This window comes from Gymnoscopelus microlampas, assembly GCF_963454915.1.
Source record: "Gymnoscopelus microlampas genome assembly, chromosome: 6".
Taxonomy (NCBI): domain Eukaryota; kingdom Metazoa; phylum Chordata; class Actinopteri; order Myctophiformes; family Myctophidae; genus Gymnoscopelus; species Gymnoscopelus microlampas.
The window spans coordinates 51,924,366-51,945,085 of record NC_139943.1 but is presented as its reverse complement, the minus strand read 5'-3'; the positions used below and the strand labels follow the sequence as shown (position 1 = coordinate 51,945,085).

Here is a 20,720-nt window from a genome sequence, read left to right as displayed (position 1 = left end):
TCAGCACTTCTTATCTGAGTATAAGCTTCTCCCACTGAGCTGTGAGGGAATCTCTACTGAATGTAAAGTGACAACGTACCCTGAGGAACCCATTACATTCAATCGAGGTGACAGTGTCACCAGGGTGTACTGGTGTGAGTGTGGACTGGGGGAGTACAGCAATGCTGTCAACATCACAATACATTGTGAGTCTGATTACTTTATTAACAATGTAATATGGTTTTGTGGTTCAGTGTGAATCCTAACATGTGGACCTGTTTTTCTTTTACTTTTTAAATGTTTTACAGATGGTTCTGTCATCCTGGTGAGTCCTGTCCACCCTGTGACTGAGGGACATTCTGTCTCTCTTCAATGCAAACACGACAGTCGCTCGTCTCTCTCAAACGTGGACTTTTATAGAAATGAAGAACTGGTCCAAAGTAAAACCAATGGAGAGATGATCATACCTGCTGTATCTAAGTCTGATGAGGGCTTCTACAAGTGTAAATATTCTGGAGGAGAGTCACCACAGAGCTGGATGACAGTGAGAGGTACGCACACATTTATGTATTACTGTTCTGTCATTATCTGACACTAACTCCTCCTTACTGAATTACTAAATTATTATTATTATTATTATTATTATTATTACTATTATTACCCTTATTATTATTATTATTATTATCAATTACAAAAAAAGACTAGGAGACAATACAGTGGTCTCCCAGGTTATTAAACCCAATAGTTTGAAGCATACTCTATAACCTAAGTGCTAAAATGAGCTGTTCTATTACTAATTATATTCATTTAAAATGATATGTCCATTGTCGTCATAGTTTCTCAACGTTCTGTCACTGGATCCACTGAACTTTCAGTGACTGAATCTGCTCAACCTTCTCTGCCTGGCTCTGTGGAACCTGGTTCTCCACATGTAGTGGTAGTGATTGTAGGACTAGTTGTGATTCTACTGTCCATCCTTCTGCTCCTGCTGTGTCGATATAGAACATCTAAAGGTGAGAACTTCTACATTAGACGATTACATCTATACATTACATACTCAGAATAACTCTCCTTAACCCATTAAGACATGAGGCCGATTCTACAAATGCCTTCTAAATCCTAACAGTTTTCTGAAAAACCTATATATCGTTGCTGTTGGGCAGAAGCCTATTTTTTCCCCCCTTAAATTAACGTCTTATACTTGATCAAACTACAGTGTTACACAAAAAACATATAAAGTAGCAGATCTACAAGTTCGCAACGCGGCGCAAAACAACATATTTTGAGCTTGTAGATCTGCTACTTTTGCTACTTTTGAATTTGAATCCTGAAAAGTTACAGTTTTGGACATATAAGGTTTCCACATACATATATAGCTAAAATCTAAATGACACAGATGCTTTCCCGGTTGTAATGGGTTAAAAGATACTGTGTACCATGGCATAGAAATATGAATAATCAATGATTTATTTATTTCTAATTTACAGGCCCATGCTGTGGCAGGTAAGTACAATATTGATCTCTGTCTAGATGACAACATGACAGTAGTAGATTCCATCTGGTTTTCTAGCCCATGTATATTAAATTATGTGTCTTTGAATTACAGACCTGTTCAGTCTCAGGTAACCAATCAGGACTCAGCTGGACTCCAGATGACCAATCAAAGTGGGGCTTCTGATGCTGTGTACTGCCCACTGCAGCACGGTCAGTCTGAACCAATTATGTTGATTCTGACAACTGGTTCTAATTTGCATCTAACCTAAAATGAACAATACATTTTCTTCTTTGATTAAACAATGAATGTCCGTTTCGGACTGAAATTGAAGTCTGTCATTTTGTTTTGTGTTCATTATTACTAAATAGTAGAATAATTAACTTGAATTGGAACCATGACAATGAAAAAAAATAAGCACCACATCAATGATTATTTGTTTACCTTTAGGCAACACAAGCGTCTATGAAGTAATCAATCATGATTATGAAAATGGTACAGGTACAGTATATACGATTTAAAGATCCAATCAAATTGTTATAATCAATGTGTTTGGTTTTATTGTGGAATATTAATGTTAGCTGTCATTTATTTTCAGGTTGAGATGTATCATTTGATTTTTTTAGACATTTTAGCAAGTGCCAGCATTTGAGCAGGAAACCACGTTCAAATCCGGGGTAGAAGCGGAAGGTTACTAATCTAATTTAAATCTAAATGAATAACTTAACAACAAATTAAAAATACGTCTTCATTCATTAAACAATGAAATGTCATTTTTGGAAATACATTAAAGTCTGTCTGTTTGTTTTGTTTTCACTATTCCTAATTAGTAGAGTACTTAACTAAAGTGGGACAGTGACCAAAAATAAGCACCACATTAATGATTATCTTTTTCTTTTCTTTTTTTACCTTTAGACAACACAAGTGGCTATGAAGTACCAGTAATCAATCACTCTGACTATGAAAATGGTAGTATTTTTAAAAGATCTAATCAAATCGTTATAATCTTTGTATTTGGTTTTAGTGTGGAATATGAAAGTAAGTTGTAATTTTATTTTCAGGTTGAGATGTATCATTTGATTTGTTAGAAATGTGTTAGCGCCTCTGCTGAGCACAGTAACTTCTCAGTGGGTTGAGTTGGTGTGGCCAGCAGCTCTGTTCAGGCAGCATTCTCTGTCAGTGCTCCATCTGCTTGGAATGAGCTCCAGAAGTCCTTAAAATCCCTTAACTTCCTTCTTTTGGTCAGTTCAAGGCAATGGTTTCTAACACTTTTGTTTAAGACTTTGTTCAAGACCGCTTTTTACATTTCTTTTTTTTTTTTTTTTTAGCTTTTTGAGTATTTTCTGTCTTCTGATTCATGTGTTTTAATTATTTTTGTATAATGAACAACCTTAGTTTTGTGTTCTGTAAGAAACTGACTAAATAACTGAAATTATACCTGTATGTTTTTATTTGGATCAACTATTTATGTTACAACATTAATTTACAGATCCATGTTATGTACAGGTTATGTAAGTATTGATTCATGTCTATTCGTCTACATGACAGCAATAGATCCCATCTTGTTTTCTATTTTATTTCTGCTAAATATGTATATTTTAATAACAGACCTGTTCAGTCTCTGGGAACCAATCAGGATTCAGCTGGAGACCAGAGGACCAATCAAAGTGGGGCTCCTGATGACGTGTACTGCCCACTGCAACACGGTCAGTCTGAACCAATCATGTTGATTAAGGACACTTCTGACTGGTTCTAATTTGGATCAAAATGAATAACTTCAAATAAAAAAAAATCTTCATTCATTAAAACAATTACATTTCCTTTTTGGAAGTACATTAAAGTCTGTCAGTTTGTTTTGTGTTCATTATTCCTAATTAGTAGACTAATCAACTGAAATGAAACCATTATTTGAAATAACAAAAATAAACACAAAATTTACCTTTATTTACCTTTAGGCAACACAAGCATCTATGAAGTAATCAACCACTCAGACGACTATGATGGTAAGATCAAATCCAATTATTTTAATCTCATTTTATTTGGTAGTATTCTTGTGGAATATTAATGTTAGGAAGGTTCAGATGTATCATTTTGATTTGTTAGAAAGCTGTGTAATTTTCTTTGCCTCTTGTGGGTAGCGCCTAGCCGGGCCCCAGCCCCTGAAATCTCTATCCTCACATTCAGGGTCTGGTGACGCTGTGAAAGGCGGGGTTTTCTCATTTGCAAATCTAAACGACCCAATCGGGATCGGGATAATCCAGTATGAACCAATCGCCAAAGAGTCCCACTTTGGCCACGCTCCCATCTCAGAGAACGGCTGCACTGAGAGGGCTTTCAGACTGAATAATGGAGTGAAACAAAATGAAAATTCAGGCTGAGTGTCAGGCTAGGTAGCGCACCCAAAATGTGCCAAAATCCTCTGCAATATTCTTCTGTTGGTATTCACTCTTGTTTTGAGCTTCAAGTGGTGCCAGTCACAGGTGTGTGACTGTCTGTCACCAGTGGGGTAGTAGCACGGTTAGCTGTGTTGCTCATTCCACAAATACACAAAAAAGCTTTGCAACAATATAAAATACAATGCCAATTGGTATTATTGAAGGGGAGAATTAATCAACTGAAATATAGGCTTGTTTCCAAACTTTTGAGCAGTTTTCACAACGCGTCGCAATGCAACACCTTTTGAGCTTGTAGATCGTTTATTTCTGGCAAAGAGATTTGGTGTAGATTGGTCCAGTACAGCACAGAGCCAAGTCAGGTCCAGAGTGCTGTCTTCTAGAGGGTCTAGACCAGGGGTCTTCAACGTTTTTTAGACCAAGGACCCCTTAGCTGGGACAGAGATGAAGCAGTCTGTAGAGCCAGACTATAATGTTATACTGTATGTTTAATGCCAGAGTATCCTGTTTTAAATGTGTTCCGTAACTCTGTGTCTCCTTAGATACAGACATCTGGTCCTTAGATACAGACAACCCAACACAACATGTGGATCAAATGGATCTTCAATAAATGCATCAGTGATGGAAGAAGTACTCAATTGTTTTACTTAAGTAAACATAAGTAAATGGTATTAGAATACCTAAAGTACCAAAGTAAAAGTTTTCATATGTATAAAATATATAAAAATCCTTTGAAAATAGCCGATATACAAGCTCACAAGTTGTGAGCTTGTAGATCTGCTATTTTCAAGTTGCCAAAGTATGTATCTGAAGTGGTTTTGTAATAATAATCAAAAGCTACAAAGTAACTGGTAAATAAAGTTTTTAAATAATTATAGTGAATCATTTATTTTTGCCAATATTTGTAAAATTATTGAAAATGGGAAGTACTCTGGTAAATTAAAAATACATAAAATGTTTTACTTAAATACAGTACTTGAGTAAATGTACTTAATTTCCACCACTGGTAAATGCAAGGTAAGATTTAACATATACACAACCATACAAATGCAATTATGTTCAAGCTCATATGCACACACAGTCACACACGTACATGAAGTCACAGTTTGGATTAGAATGAGTTGAATGTGATGTGAAAACATCCTGTGCTTGTATAGATTTTTTTCACGCCGTAATTTTCACTTACCTTAGTAGACTAGCACATTAATGTAATTTATATATTATAGAAAGGATTAATTTTTATGACAATTGTGGTTTTAAATCCTTTATATTACATAACACATTTTATATTACATATTATGATATTACGGTACAATTATTGTGTAGGTGTTAAAACATTTATATATTTTAAGCTTAAATAGATAACACGTTTTCTTTAACCTATTCTAATTGCATTTTTGTGTAAAATAATTATATTTTGCTAAAGTATTTTCTTTTGAATTTTCAACTTGTACATTTTGACCTGCTGTCTGAAAGCTGCGTTCTTTCATCTCAAACAAATAACCTCATGTTTTATTCATTATTATTTGTGTTTATAAACAATTAATTATACAATCTCACTTTTTTTTGGATTTTCAATATTAAAAACATTTCGTTGCCCCATGGCTTCCCCCCCAGCACAAATACAAGTTCACTATTTGTCTCTCTCTTTGTCTTTTGTTCTCTCAATTCATCATACCTTCAGTTATTTTACATAAAGTGTTAAAGTGATAAAGTGTTTTTTTCGTCATTTTTCAATGTTGTGTTTTATGCTTAGCCTACATGTTTTAAATGAATGCATGTTATTCTCTTTACTCAGTTTGTTCATAAAACCTTATAAAATGTTATAATCCTTGTATGAATGATCTTAGAATCTGAACAAGGTACATCTGCTTGTAATTGCAGTTCTATTAAAATAAGTTTGTTCTTACACTGACGTTTCTCTCTCTTTCCACATCTCTAGAACACACAAGAACAGTGTCAGTTTACTTTTGACAGTCTACACTACAGCAGTGTTTCCCAATGTTGCTGTAACACTTAACTTGAATTTTATAATGGATCAGTGCAGCTCTAATTGGGCTGAAACCTTGCCCAAATTAGGAGTCATACATCATAGATACAGTATGACATTGATGACTACTGATGATACATGCTGGCCAAGAATGACCATAATGATCTCATGTTTAAAAATGGTTCCAATTATTCTATGGACAGCAAAAAATATATCTGGTTTGCCTTATTTTGAAAAGGAATACAACATGGAAGTAAACATAACATTCCCTTATTTTGTTTTGGCATTTTTCAGTCACCCTCTCTACCCACTCGGCTACAGCCATCCGAAATGAGCTGATCTGAATGAATCTCTATGACCTGTACAGTTCAACAAAAACTGTTGCAATAGGCCACGCAGTGGCAACGGATGGTTGGTTTTAAAGGTTGTTAACAGTCCTTGTTTTGCCCTCATCTCGGGGTCTGAGAACACAACATGAATGAAGAGACTGAGAAGGATTTAACTGCCAAGAAAATGTGCAATTTTGTGCTATCTTTAATATCAAATAAGTCCATGAGTCAGAAGACCGTTCTGTTTCCTGTTTCATGTGCTTGACAAAGTGATGAGCAGTGGTGTAAAGTATCTAAGTACATTTACTCAAGTACTGTACTGAAGGACAATTTTGAGGTATTTTTTACTTTACTGGAGCATTTTCAATTTTCTTATTATAAAGCATACATTAAGCCCTATTTTCTACCTAGCATATTTGAAAATAGCCCATCTACAAGCTCACAGCTCATTGCATCGCGACGCATTGTGAGCTTGTAGATCGTCTATTTTCAAACATTTTAGTACTTTTACTTTTGATACTTTAAGTATATTTTGATGCCAATACTTTTATACTTTTACTCAAGTAACATATTGAACACCTTTTACTTGTAACTATATTCTGGCATTGCTACTTTTACTTAAGTAAATATGTGAGTACTTCCTCCACCTCTGTATACCTCCATGAGTCAGAAAACAGTTTCCTGTTTCATATGTTTGACAAAGTGATGAGACTACAGCACTGTGGTTCTACAGAGATGTATGTCTTCCTGTCATTCAGTGTTGCAACTCTTCAGCTCTTATGGTTATTAGTATTTATACTGCATTGTCCCCTAGCTCTGGTGTGCATGTTCAACATTCAAGACTGTTACTGTTCTATCTTACAGTACATACAGTGCACAGTACAGTGCAATTTTACACAAAAGTAAAATGATTTGATTTTGGTTCCTCATCATTGTATAGCATTAATAATACAAAATAAGAAAGATGTAACAAATATACAAAATATAGCATCAATAGTGAGAAGAAAAACAAACAAAACATTTTTTGCAAAAAGTATGCATACGAATTGCATACTTTGAGGTGCTTGAAGCTGCTGTGTGCATGGTTCATACTTCTAAATGTCATCCATGCATGCTCTATATTAGGCCTACTGACTATATATTTGGTAGTAGTGCACAGAGCATGCATGAAAAGTACATACACACACATCAATGTATGCATGCACACAGAAACTCATACATGCGTAAACACAAACTTAAAATAGTATCAAAAGGAAACATGACCACTGAGTGATGTGTGTTTGTGGTTTGGAAACACAGCAGGCTGTTTCCTTTGTGGACAGTGAGGACTTTAATACAGACTGTAGTCTTCAATGTAGATTGTAGGTTATTATAATAGACTGTTTTCACTCATAATGCTGTTTAATGTCTTTAAAACATTATAGAACTAGTCAACAGATGATGACTGGGTTTGCTGGATGTCAACATATCACACTGGACATCAAATATTTTTTTGAATACTAGTCCTAACACTTATCAACCATGAGGTCTTTAATATTTATTAAACAATAGTCCTACCGTACCACTTTGATATTTATTGAACAATAGTTCTACCATAACGTGGATAATCAATCATGAGGTCTTTGACAGCAACTTATTGTCCTTGGAATATTAGAGACACTGATTTCACACCCTCTCATTTTGATATTCTAACACATGAAAGTATTTTACTGTAATCAGCCCGTCTGTCTATCCGCCTGTCTGTCTGTCGTTGTGTCTGTGAACAAGATAACTGTCTGTCTTTAGGTGTGTCTGTGAACAAGATAACTCAAGAACGTGTGGATTTACAAAAAATACTGAGCTCATGACATGAAGTGCACTACCCCTCCTCCCCCCCCCCCCCCCCCTCCACACACACACACGCACAGCCCTCTCCCTCTCATTTCCCTCTCTCACATCAAATCTATAAAGTTAGTGTGATCAGGAAGTATAAAGGTATTTCAGAGTCGTTCATCACAGCAGAGAGCAGATGGCTCATATCTTGACCGGCGTTCTCCTCTGTGAGTATATCACTATTACTAGAAATAATGAACTACGGTAGTATTTTAACCATTACAATGAAAGAAAATGGTGGGTCTACAAAGCTGCACCATGTATGTAACTTTCCTCTTCTACCCCGGGTTTCAATCTGGTTTCCAGTGCTGAAATGTTTACCATTGAGCTAATGGAGCCTACCTGCTTGCTCAGGGGATACATTGAATATTGACCTTCAGATCAGAATTGGTGTCAGATCCTGTGTCTAGGTGAGACATGACCTTTGACACGATCTAAATGTCTCATTGGAAGAGCAGGGGGACAAAATACAACCACCCCAATTGTATAAGTTATATTGCATTAACATACTCTACCGTACTGATTGGACAAAATTACATTTTATTCATTAAAAAAGGTTACATATTAAGTGCTTCTTTACTTGCTTAATGTTTGTTATGTTGGATCTCAACCAATGTTTTCACCTTGTTGTAGATATATAATTTCAACAATAGTTTTCATTTTACTTTAGCCAAAGTACCAAAGAACAACAATGATGATATAACTATACAGTGCAGAGAGCGCTAGTGTGTGCTCCTATATTATACTGCCATTTATTCATTAATTATTTTATTAATTAAGTATTTATTTATTTATTCAGGGCGGCAGGTTAATATATTTAAGCGCTCATTTTCTTCAGTTCATCCCAGACTTTTTTAATGAACTCTAGTCTACAGTCAAATGAGGCGTGGCAATTGTGGGTACAGTAGTTGCACGTTTTTTTTATTGGCATGATGATGGAAGATTGGCTATATTTGCGTGAAGTCCACAGTCTTCAGCTGGTTCAGAATGATGCGGCCCGTCTTTTAACTGGTGCAAATTTGACCATATCACATCCATCTTAGCATCCCTCCATTGGCTCCCAGTTGAATTTAGAATCAGTTTTAAAATCCTACTCACTACATGTAAGGCCAGGCTCCAGCCTATATCTCGGACCCCGAGATATAGGTCCAATGTTTACTCTGAGGTGAGGAAGACATGAAGAAATCTTTTCAATCTCAATTGTTTGTCTGAAGATCCATTCTATGTCATGCTATGGTTTAAACTTTAAGGGGGGCTTTGACTTTCGCTGCTGAGTGACAAGACAGCTGATTGATTTGACCTACTTTTGCTCTGTGTGCTGGTGATGTAATTAATTATTTGGGAGCAGGTGTGCGTCTCCATGGTACTGGTCACTGTGTCTATATGGTACTGGTCACTGTGTCTATATGGTACTGGTCATTGTGTCTATATGGTACTGGTCATTGTGTCTATATGGTACTGGTCACTGTGTCTATATGGTACTGGTCACTGTGTCTATATGGTACTGGTCATTGTGTCTATATGGTACTGGTCATTGTGTCTATATGGTACTGGTCACTGTGTCTATATGGTACTGGTCATTGTGTCTATATGGTACTGGTCATTGTGTTTATATGATAATATTGTCTTATAAAATGTTTTTCAGTGTTGAGTAGCTTCATCTCCAATGGACACAGTCGAGGTGAAGATTGATTTAATATCTATTCTCTTTATTCACTCAAGAGTCATATTTGCCACACATTTAATCCTCTCAATTATTACATAATGAGTCTGTCAGTTTACTATTATGCATTGTCATGTTTTGTGCATCTTGTAATAGAGTGTGTTCTTTTGCTGCTACCTTGTGGCTTTAACATGCAATTGCGTATGTCTGTCACCTTGATAAGTGATACAGCCTACGCCTAGCTCACTGCAACCTGTTGAGTATTCTGTATCCTGAAGTCTCCATGTAAAGATTAATTTGAAGTAATCTTTCCTGTCTGATTAATGATCAGTTCATCAGTATATTATACATGTACTCAACTTGTTTGTTACTGTGAATTAGTGACAGGCAGGCTGTTTCTATAGCATTTGGTTTGATTCTACGTATGTGTTTGTGTTCTATGTGTTTGTGTAGAGACACCAGATGCTGTTCTGACCCTGGAACCCAAATGGTCCCAGTTATTTACTGGAGAGACTGTTACATTCACATGTGACATGAGAGAAGGAAAGAACACTGACTGGTGGTATATCATATACAGAGATGGTGTTGTTGCATATACCACAAACAATAACTATACATTTCCAGCAGAGCCAGTTGACAGTGGTGAATACCAGTGTACCGGTGAACATAAAGAGAGTTACACGGTCAGAAAACAAAGTAATAAAGTCACTTTGATTGTATCAGGTAAGTCATATCATTATACCTTCTCATCACTGACATTATGTTTAAGATCTTTCATAGCCCTGTTATAAGAACACTTTTAATTACGGTTCTCTGCCCATAAAAGAGTAAAGCATTTACAATAGATTTTCTATTTTTCCCACACATTTCCACCACGCATATGCTGTAAAAGGGTGGTGCATTTTGAAAATAATTTCTGATGAACAAAACTTGATGAAAATGAACATTCCATCACATTACTGAATCATTTCATTTTCTATTAATGTGACATTTCCTAAGCAGTTCCTGTTTATACATTTTCTCTTCATTACTTATTTGACAATGTCTATTAATGACAGTTAACGTCCTTAACTAAAAACATTACGACATGACTGCTGCATAGTAGGGATGGTCAAGCTGTGAATGGCCAGCTGGTTGTTTTCAGGGAGTAATTACATTATTTTCAGTATCACTGGTACATTTTTTATCAGTAACTCTTTTCATTGCTGTGAATATTTATTTATCTTAGACAATATTGTACTTATGCTATATTAATAAACTGAACTCGCTTATCCGATACGACCCTGCTCACCAAGGCTTAAGTTTCAATTTGAGGAAAATGATCATGTAATATTCACATTTAAACAATCATGAATTATGATGACACAGCAGAGCAGCCCCTGGCACACTATAGGGAAATAGTAGGCTACTGTCAGATGATTGTTCATTTTGGTGTGTAGGCCTACCATTAGTTATCAATAGGTTTGAAACAGCGGCCCAACATCCAACACACTGTTAGTAAATAAGGAATCATTTATGAACTATTAACTGACCTTTACGAATCAGTTGATAATAATTTGCTTCCAATTTACAAAATAACCTTAGTAACCATTAATTCATGATGAATAGTTGTGACTTTAGAATATTGTCTCAATAAGATCTATATGTTATTGACATGATCTTAACACATATATTTTGTGACCATTAAATAAAGACTTTGTTACTCACTTTTGTGCTGGGTGGTTGTACTGCATGTAGGTAAGGAGGGGGTGTTGGGTGGTTGTATTAGGTTGCTGAGAAGAGGCCTCTGGTGGTGCCTTTTCTAGGCAATTCGACCATTCGATTTTGAGATATCAGACATCGCATGAAACGTACATATCTTACAGCATGACGTACCAGTACAGTAAACAATGTTTTTAATCCAGAGAAATGTGCTTTCCAACAGACAAACCTCAACCTGTTCTGAGTGTGTCTCCTCCATGGTTGAGTCCTGGAGCCTCAGTGACTCTGAACTGTGATGTTAAAGAATCATCTAAAGGCTGGAGGTTCTACTGGTACAGGGCTGTTCCTAAACCATCACGCGACTCCTACACTTATGAGCCCTTACCTGGTAGCCTCCATGGGACTGTAGAAGGTTCCTACAGCATTCATGCTCCTACAGGCACAGGAGGATATGTTTGTGAAGCTGGCAGAGGAGACCCAGTTTATCACACTAGCTACAGTGAACCTCAGTCTGTCTGGTCTGGTGGTGAGTTTGAGTCATACATCATCATTGTCATTTCTACTAGGTTGTTTTCTCCAGACAACCTCACTAACTTACTCACAATTCCTCCTATTTTCTCTCTCTCACATTCTCTGATCTGGTTCTCACGTTTCTTGAGTTTAATTCACCACGTCACTATAGCACTGCTCTTTGTTTGACCTCTGATCCTGTGTTGTGCTTTAGATGTCCATTCTTTAGTTTCCCTCACAGTGAGTTCTAACCAAATTCAGCACTTCTTATCTGAGTCTCAGCCTCTCCCACTGAGCTGTGAGGGAATCTCTACTGAATGGAAAGTGAAGAAGTACCCTGATGAATCCATCGCATTAAATCGAGGTGACAGTGTCACCTGGGTGTACTGGTGTGAGTCTGAACTGGGAGAGTACAGCAATGCTGTCAACATCACAATACATTGTGAGTCTGATTACTTTATTAACAATCTAATATGCTTTTGTGGTTCAGTGTGAATCCTAACATGTGGACTTGTTTTTCTTTTACTTTTTAAATGTTTTACAGATGGTTCTGTCATCCTGGTGAGTCCTGTCCACCCTGTAACTGAGGGACATTCTGTCTCTCTTCAATGCAAACACGACAGTCGCTCGTCTCTCTCCAACGTGGACTTTTATAGAAATGAAGAACTGGTCCAAAGTAAAACCAATGGAGAGATGATCATACCTGCTGTATCTAAGTCTGATGAGGGCTTCTACAAGTGTAACTATTCTGGAGGAGAGTCACCACAGAGCTGGATGACAGTGAGATGTGAGTATTGTGTTTACAGTTTCTTTTTCATATATTTAAACAAAGTTTACACACATGTATTACCTTTCCTTGTCTTAATTATTTTCACATGTAGGGTTGGAATTTGGATAAACATTTTGTAGCCTACTGACTCAAGTGTTAAACCTTTAGACACAATATGAGTGTAAACAAATTCTCAATTACTTAACCACGTGATTTGTTTTTACAAAAATATTCATCCAAAGTAATAACACAAAATAATTAATTAAGTTGCGCCTTAAGTTGTGAAATAATTCTCAAAGTGTTGTTTGTGCAAAAGAATTGTAATAGCACAATATAATGCATGATTTACATTGTTTGACATGAGAAAAAAAGAATACTAAAGTGGACTTATCTAAGTCCTGTTGAAAATTGCAGACAGGTGCTCTTGAAATCGTATGGTGCTTTTGAAAGAGTATAGGGGGTCGCACCTGTTGATGGCTGGTGGTAGGGCATTCCAGATTTTGGTGGCAGAATAGTAGAATGCATTTCATCCCTATGTTTGCGCTGAATTTGGGGGGAAGAGATCAGTGGAGCTCCCTCCCTGGTGTTGTGCCCATGGGCGTTACTCATTCTGAAGTAGTTTGACAGGTCCCTTGAGTCTCTTGAAGACCAGACCCATTGCAAGTGGCTATACTCTGTCCTTTACCCTGAGCCATGACACCCTTGCAAAATGAGCAGGGGTTAGGTGAGTCCAAAGTGTGAGATCTAGTTGTAGTCTAATTTGTTTTTTGTTTTGAGAGGTTTGTAGTTATGCTTTTAATGACTTTGAGGTGCTAGAGGACTTTGAGGTGCATGCATAGTCAAACGGACACTGGAAGAGTGCTCCAGCTAGGGTCCTCAGTGCATTCCTATTGACAAATGAGGAGATCCTGCCCAGAACTCTTGCTCTTTGGTTGACTTTATTTCTTGATTACGTTTTTCACCCGTAAGATTATTATCTAAAATGCAATTGTATACAATCGTAGAGCAACCAATACCAACACAGGAAAAACTGTAGTCATAACCTCCTTGTGATTGTAGACTACTATTTAATTTTGATTAGGGAGGCGGGTCATGCCACACTGCGTGAGTCACTCTGTCTCACTGGCCAGCCCAAGGACCAACCAGCTCACCACCAGGGATATTCCTGAACTTCTCGATGGCCAGTCTGCGCCTGGCCTAAATGCTATGAGTTTTTCTAATATGTATTGATTTATTTCAAATTATATTTTCATTGCTGTCATAGTGTCTCAACCTTCAGTGAGTGGAACTGCTCAACCTCCAGTGAGTGGAACTGCTCAACCTTCAGTGCCTGGAACCATGGAACCCAGTTCTCCATATGTAGTGGGAGTGATTGTAGGACTAGTTGTTGTGATTCTATTGACCATCCTTCTGCTCCTGCTGTGTCGATACAGAACATCTAAAGGTGAGAACCACTCAAAGAGGGTTACAGTATGTATTAAAGGGGAAAGTTTACAGTTAATTTCATGCAACTTATCTGAACCACTGATCAAGTCAACCTCTCCGTTTTCCTTTACCAGCAGGTGGCGCCAATGTCAATGAATCAATCCAAGGATCTCAAGCGACTGGAAATCGTACTGTAACATATTATACTGTACTTCATGATAACATATGCTGATATAAATGTGGAGTTTCAAAGAGAGAGATTTTACAGAATTGCAAAGATCAATTTGGTGGAAATTATTTTAAATTTTAATTGAATTTACAGATGTCTATGGTTCTTTCTTTCAGATGAGCCTGCAGCTGGGTCCAGTGATGGGATATATTCAGTGATTGAACTCAAATATATGGCCAAGAAGGGTGAGCATTATTCATTATCCTGCCCTCCTGCCCTCCCAATACATCAGGGGGGCGTGTTTGTTCGATTACTTTATTCATTTATTTAATACATTTTTAATTGCATTTATTTTTTCCCCTTTTCCCCAAAAAATATTACAAATAAATAAAAAAAAGTAATTGAAAAAACACAGTCTTCTCACGTATTAGAAGGACAATATCAGTCACCAGAACCAAGGACGGGTGTTTCCGATGAATCTAACATGGTTAAAATGGAGTTTGAAGTTACAATGGGTTTGTATAGGAAGGGGGCGTGTCTAATGAAATGAATATCAAATATCCAAATACTGAATCAAGCAACTTAAAAACTGTCCGGGGTGCTCCCAAAAGCCTGAGTAGACGATAAAATGACCCACATTTGTTTTGAAAGTGATATCCCTTCACATCCCACACATCATAGTATGAGAGGTCTTTGGTACACCCAGCCCCAGCCTAAAGCACTTTAACCCTTTAATAGATTTTACAGAATTTAGATTAATTAGGTGGAGATTATTTTAATTGTTGATTGAATATACAGATATCTATGGTTCTTTCTTTCAGATGAGCCTGCAGCTGAGTCCAGTGATGGGATATATTCAAAGATCGAACTCAGATATATGGCCAAGAAGGGTGAGCAAAACAATCAAACATGAAATGAACATGAAATATGATCAAGGTGAAGGTATGGGCTTTGGTTGTTTGTGTGTGTGTGTGTGTGTGTGTGTGTGTGTGTGTGTGTGTGTGTGTGTGTGTGTGTGTGTGCGTGCGTGCGTGCGTGCGTGCGTGCGTGCGTGCGTGCGTGCGTGCGTGCGTGCGTGCGTGCGTGCGTGCGTGTGTGAGAGAGAGAGAGAGAGAGAGAGAGAGAGGTGAGAGAGAGGTGCGCCCAGCCTTAACACCTTTAACCCTATGTAGATTTTACAGAATTTAGATTAATTAGGTGGAGATGATTTTAATTACGGGGCCAGAGCTCAGCTCTGCTGTTTTATTATTCCCTTTATTCTTCCGATTCTGCCACTTTTCGCAGTTCTGGCTGAACCGTGCTGTCGCTTTTTACGAAACTCGGCCATATGGTAGATGGTCATGAAAAACAATCAAGAAATAATTCTCACAATCTTTCGTCCAAAGGTGGCGCTATAGAACTCAATTGAAAATGCCAACTTTGAACAGGTACAACTCATGCCCTGTTTGACCTACAGCCATGCAACTTAGATACATATATGCGTCTCCTCATGCTGAACAACTTTCACCCTCTGACTTTTGACCTCTGACCTTTAGATCTCCCACCATTTTGAATTATATGAAAAACAGTCATTGGCTCCTAACTTCTGCATTTTTTCACTTATGGAAATTCCGCCGCCTAGAAGTTGTCGGCAGAGGTCCAAAGTTCAAGTGTTAAACGTTTCGTGCAGATTGCTCAAAAATCCCATGTATCCATAGGTTTTAACTATTGCAGTTTTATGACAATTATTCATCTGCCCCTAACACATACATGCAGACTCACATTTCTTTGAAACTTTGCAGAAATGTAGATGGTCATTCCAAATATCACTGAAACCAATCTTACTCCAATTGGCCAAAGGGGGGCGCTATAGCAGTTTTTTTTAATGCAAACTTTAAACAGGCATAAGTCTTGCCTCGTTTGGCCGAAAGTCGTGAAACTTGCTTACACTTTTGCCTTGACTCATGAGGAACACATGTATCGCTTTGACCAGGGTTAGGGTTAGATGGTGTAGATGGTAACAAGGCAAGCGGGAAAGTAAAGTTGCAACTTTACTAAGAATAGAGGGTTTAAGTGGTGAAGTTAATGTAGAAATACACTGTGCATCTAAATACTAAAAGGATAAGTATTTCCTTCTCATCTGAATGTTTCATGTCTCTGTGGCTCAAGAGATGTGTCACTGTTTATGAACCAAAGAGTTTAAGGTTCAAAGCTCCTAAAGAACTTTTTCATTGTCCATCTCAATCCTGAAAAGGTGGTTTAAGTATTATGTGCTCAGTTGCATGGTTCATGCCACCATGGCTCAAGAGAAAACTCTGGGGTTTATAAACCGAAGGTCTAAGGTTCGAAACTCCTGGAGCACATTTTCACTGTCCATCTAACTTCTAAAGGGTGGTTTAAGTATTACGTTCTCTTTTGTATTATCCATACCTGTGTGGCTCAAGAGATAAACACAGGGTCTGAGGTCAGGGGATCTTAGAATAATCTCAAATTCTATTCCAATTCACTTTTTAAACAATTATTTTACTGATTTTCCTTTCAGACCCCAAATTAGATATTGCTCAATTTTTCAAATATTCACTTCCAATTTGAAGCTCAATTTAGAGTTGATTGGTAATTTTCGTTTCGGTAAAAAATATTTTACCGAAACGAAAGTTAAATCCGAAAATATCACTAAGTGTGGAGGCCAAAATCGTCCCCCCAAAAACCTGTTAGGAGTACGTTTCAGGCAATTTAGAGTTGATTGGTAATTTTCGTTTCGGTAAAATTTATTTCACCGAAACGAAAGTTAAATCCGAAAAAATCACTAAGTGTGGAGGCCAAAATCATCCCCCCAAAAACCTGTTAGGAGTACGTTTCAGGCAATTTAGAGTTGATTGGTAGTACTTTGTAGTGACTTTTTTTGGTCCCTAACATTCATCGAGCTCTGGACTTAGTAAATTAATTTTTTCACCATTGTGTCACTTCCGAAACGAAAGTTAAATCCGAAAAAATCACTAATTGTGGAGGCCAAAATCGTCCCCCCAAAAACCTGTTAGGAGTACGTTTCAGGCAATTTAGAGTTGATTGGTAATTTTCGTTTCGGTAAAATTTATTTTACCGAAAATCACTAAGTGTGGAGGCCAAAATCGTCCCCCCAACAACCTGTTGGGAGTACGCTTCAGGCAATTTAGAGTTGATTGGTAATTTTCGTTTCGGTAAAAAATATTTTACCGAAACGAAAGTTAAATCCGAAAAAATCACTAAGTGTGGAGGCCAAAATCGTCCCCCCAAAAACCTGTTAGGAGTACGTTTCAGGCAATTTAGAGTTGATTGGTAATTTTTGTTTCGGTATAATTTATTTTACCGAAACGAAAGTTAAATGCGAAAAAATCACTAAGTGTGGAGGCCAAAATCGTCCCCCCAAAAACCTGTTAGGAGTACGTTTCAGGCAATTTAGAGTTGATTGGTAGTACTTTGTAGTGACTTGTTTTGGTCCCTAACATTCATCGAGCTCTGGACTTGGTGAATTTATTTTTTCACCATTGTGTCACTACCGAAACGAAAGTTTGTCACTACCGAAACGAAAGTTAAATCCGAAAAAATCACTAATTGTGGAGGCCAAAATCGTCCCCCCAAAAACCTGTTAGGAGTACGTTTCAGGCAATTTAGAGTTGATTGGTAATTTTCGTTTCGGTAAAATTTATTTTACCGAAACGAAAGTTAAATCCGAAAAAATCACTAAGTGTGGAGGCCAAAATCGTCCCCCCAAAAACCTGTTAGGAGTACGTTTCAGGCAATTTAGAGTTGATTGGTAGTACTTTGTAGTGACTTGTTTTGGTCCCTAACATTCATCGAGCTCTGGACTTAGTAAATTTATTTGGTAGCACTTTACAATAATGACCCGTTATAAAGTATTTATAAACGTTTATAAGTAGTTTGTAAACTATTAACAAATCATTAACAACCTGTTTGTTGACATTTGTAAATGATTACTAAAACCTTTATAACTACAGTTACAAATCATTTGTAAAGTATTAGTAAGTAGTGAACTATTCATGAATAAGCCATTTATATACATCTGTAAAAGATTATTAAATCATTTGTAACGACCCATTCTAAAGCATTTATAAACGTTTATAAGCAGTTTGTAGACTATTAACAAACCATTAACAACCTGTTTGTTGACATTCGTAAATGATTACTAAAACCTTTATAACTACAGTTACAAATCATTTGTAAAGTATTAGTAAGTAGTGAACTATTCATGAATAAGCCATTTATATACATCTGTAAAAGATTATTAAATCATTTGTAACGACCCATTCTAAAGCATTTATAAACGTTTATAAGCAGTTTGTAGACTATTAACAAATCATTAACAACCTGTTTATTGACATTCGTAAATGATTACTAAAACCTTTATAACTACGGTTACAAATCATCTATAAAGGTATTAGTAACTATTCATGAATAAGCCATGTATAATACATCTGTAAATGATTATTAAATCATTTGTAACTGATGTTACATAATATATACAAGCTATTGGTAGCTTGTTCATGTTTAACATATGCTTTGTTAAACATTCCTAAAGTATCTATAAATCCTTAGTACATGTTATTATGTGCCCTATAGTAAAGTGAAGACAGTTCATCATTTACAACTGTCTGTTAATGTGTTTGTTCATGTTTAACAAGCTTTGTAAAACATTCCTAAAATATCTATAAATCCTTTGTACATGTTATTATGTGCCCTACAGTAAAGTGAAGACAGTTCATCATTTATGACTGTCTGTTAATGTGGACTTTCTCCTTACCTGTTGCAAACTACCTGGCTTTCATGAATGCAGACACCAAACAATTACTAGAATTATCATTCATGTTAAGCAAATGATGCGTAAGACATTCGTAAAGAGTATGTAAACCATTTGTGTTGTTAGGGACCAAAAAAGTCACTACAAAGTACTACCAATCAACTCTAAATTGCCTGAAACGTACTCCTAACAGGTTTTTGGGGGGACGATTTTGGCCTCCACACTTAGTGATTATTTCGGATTTAACTTTCGTTTCGGTGGTGACCAACTTTCGTTTCGGTAGTTTGATTACAAAATGTAAGTTGTGTAAAAAATAATCTGACTATACTAAGTTGTAATTTGTTTGTTTAAGTCAGGCTATACTCTACTCAGAGTCATAAGTTTACAAAATGTACTAAAGTACAGTGAACGTCTGTGCGGTTTGTCTTCATCACTGAAAATAACGTACATGTAAACTGATGTCATGTGCAGTTGGGGTGAAGAAACACAACCATTTCACTCCTAATAATACCTATTTGATTTGACATCCTGACTTGCTGCTGTAGCTGAGGCTTGAACCTGTTACCTGCGGCTCACTAGTCAGTGACTCTATCCATTCACCTACAGCTGTTTCCTTGGAATCTGCGGTTCTGAAACGTTTTGTTGTCAACCCCCCAAATTGACATGTATTTGGGCAGTGGACCCCAATGTGAAAAGATGTAGTGTCAGGGCCCCCCATGAAAAAGATTTATATTTATGCTGTAACACATTTTTTAAGTTATTTGTCTTGTTTGTTGTTCAAGTCAAAGCACCAGGAAGGCTGTACTTGTCAGCCATCTGTTAGCTCAATGGGTTGAGACGCAGTATTCATGATCCAGAGGCCATGAGTTCAAATCCCATTGATGTCTTTCCTATGATTCTTTCCTTTGCAGACTGGCTTCCAGAAGATCAACTGAAAAGTACCAGGAAGGCTATATTTGTCATCCAACTGTTAGCTCAATGGGTTGAGACGCAGTATACATGATCCAGAGGCCATGAGTTCAAATCCCATTGATGTCTTTCCTATGATTCTTTCCTTTGCAGACTGGCTTCCAGAAGATCAACTGAAAATTACCAGGAAGGCTGTACTTGTCAGCCATCTGTTAGCTCAATGGGTTTAGACGCAGTATTCATGATCCAGAGGCCATGAGTTCAAATCCTATTGATGTCTTTCCTATGATTCTTTCCTTTGCAGACTGGCTTCCAGAAGATCAACTGAAAACTACCAGGAAGGCTGTACTTGTCAGCCATCTGTTAACTCAATGGGTTGAGACGCAGTATACATGATCCAGAGGCCATGAGTTCAAATCCCACTGGTGTCTTTACTCTGATGCTTCCCTTTGCAGACTAATTTCTAGAAAAACAAGTTAAAACCACCAGAAAACCTGTAACTCTCAGCCAATAGCATAGCTCAACTGGTAGAGCGTCTGTCCAATAACATGACTTGACTTGACTTGAGTGGGTTCAATTCCCACTCGAGTCAAGTGTCCCCGGTAACTTGGGGCAACGGATAAATTGACTGATATCCTTAGTGATGCTTCGCTTTGCAGACTAACTTCTAGAAAAACAAGTTGAAACCACCAGGAAACCTGTAACTCTGAGCCAACAGCATAGCTCGACTTGCTAGAGCGTCTGT

At 37.1% G+C, this 20,720-nt stretch overlaps 2 long non-coding RNA genes across 2 annotated transcripts; both read left to right on the top strand.

Moving 5' to 3' along the window:
* Window positions 1-104: 104 nt before the first annotated feature.
* LOC311047480 lies at window positions 105-921 on the top strand. The gene is made up of 3 exons (XR_014600998.1): window positions 105-185; window positions 288-530; window positions 816-921. It is a non-coding gene; the product is annotated as an uncharacterized lncRNA (long non-coding RNA).
* Window positions 922-3,079: 2,158 nt separating this feature from the next.
* On the top strand, window positions 3,080-4,521 carry LOC311046702. The gene is made up of 3 exons (XR_014600916.1): window positions 3,080-3,177; window positions 3,427-3,474; window positions 4,407-4,521. It is a non-coding gene; the product is annotated as an uncharacterized lncRNA (long non-coding RNA).
* The last annotated feature ends 16,199 nt before the right edge of the window (window positions 4,522-20,720 follow it).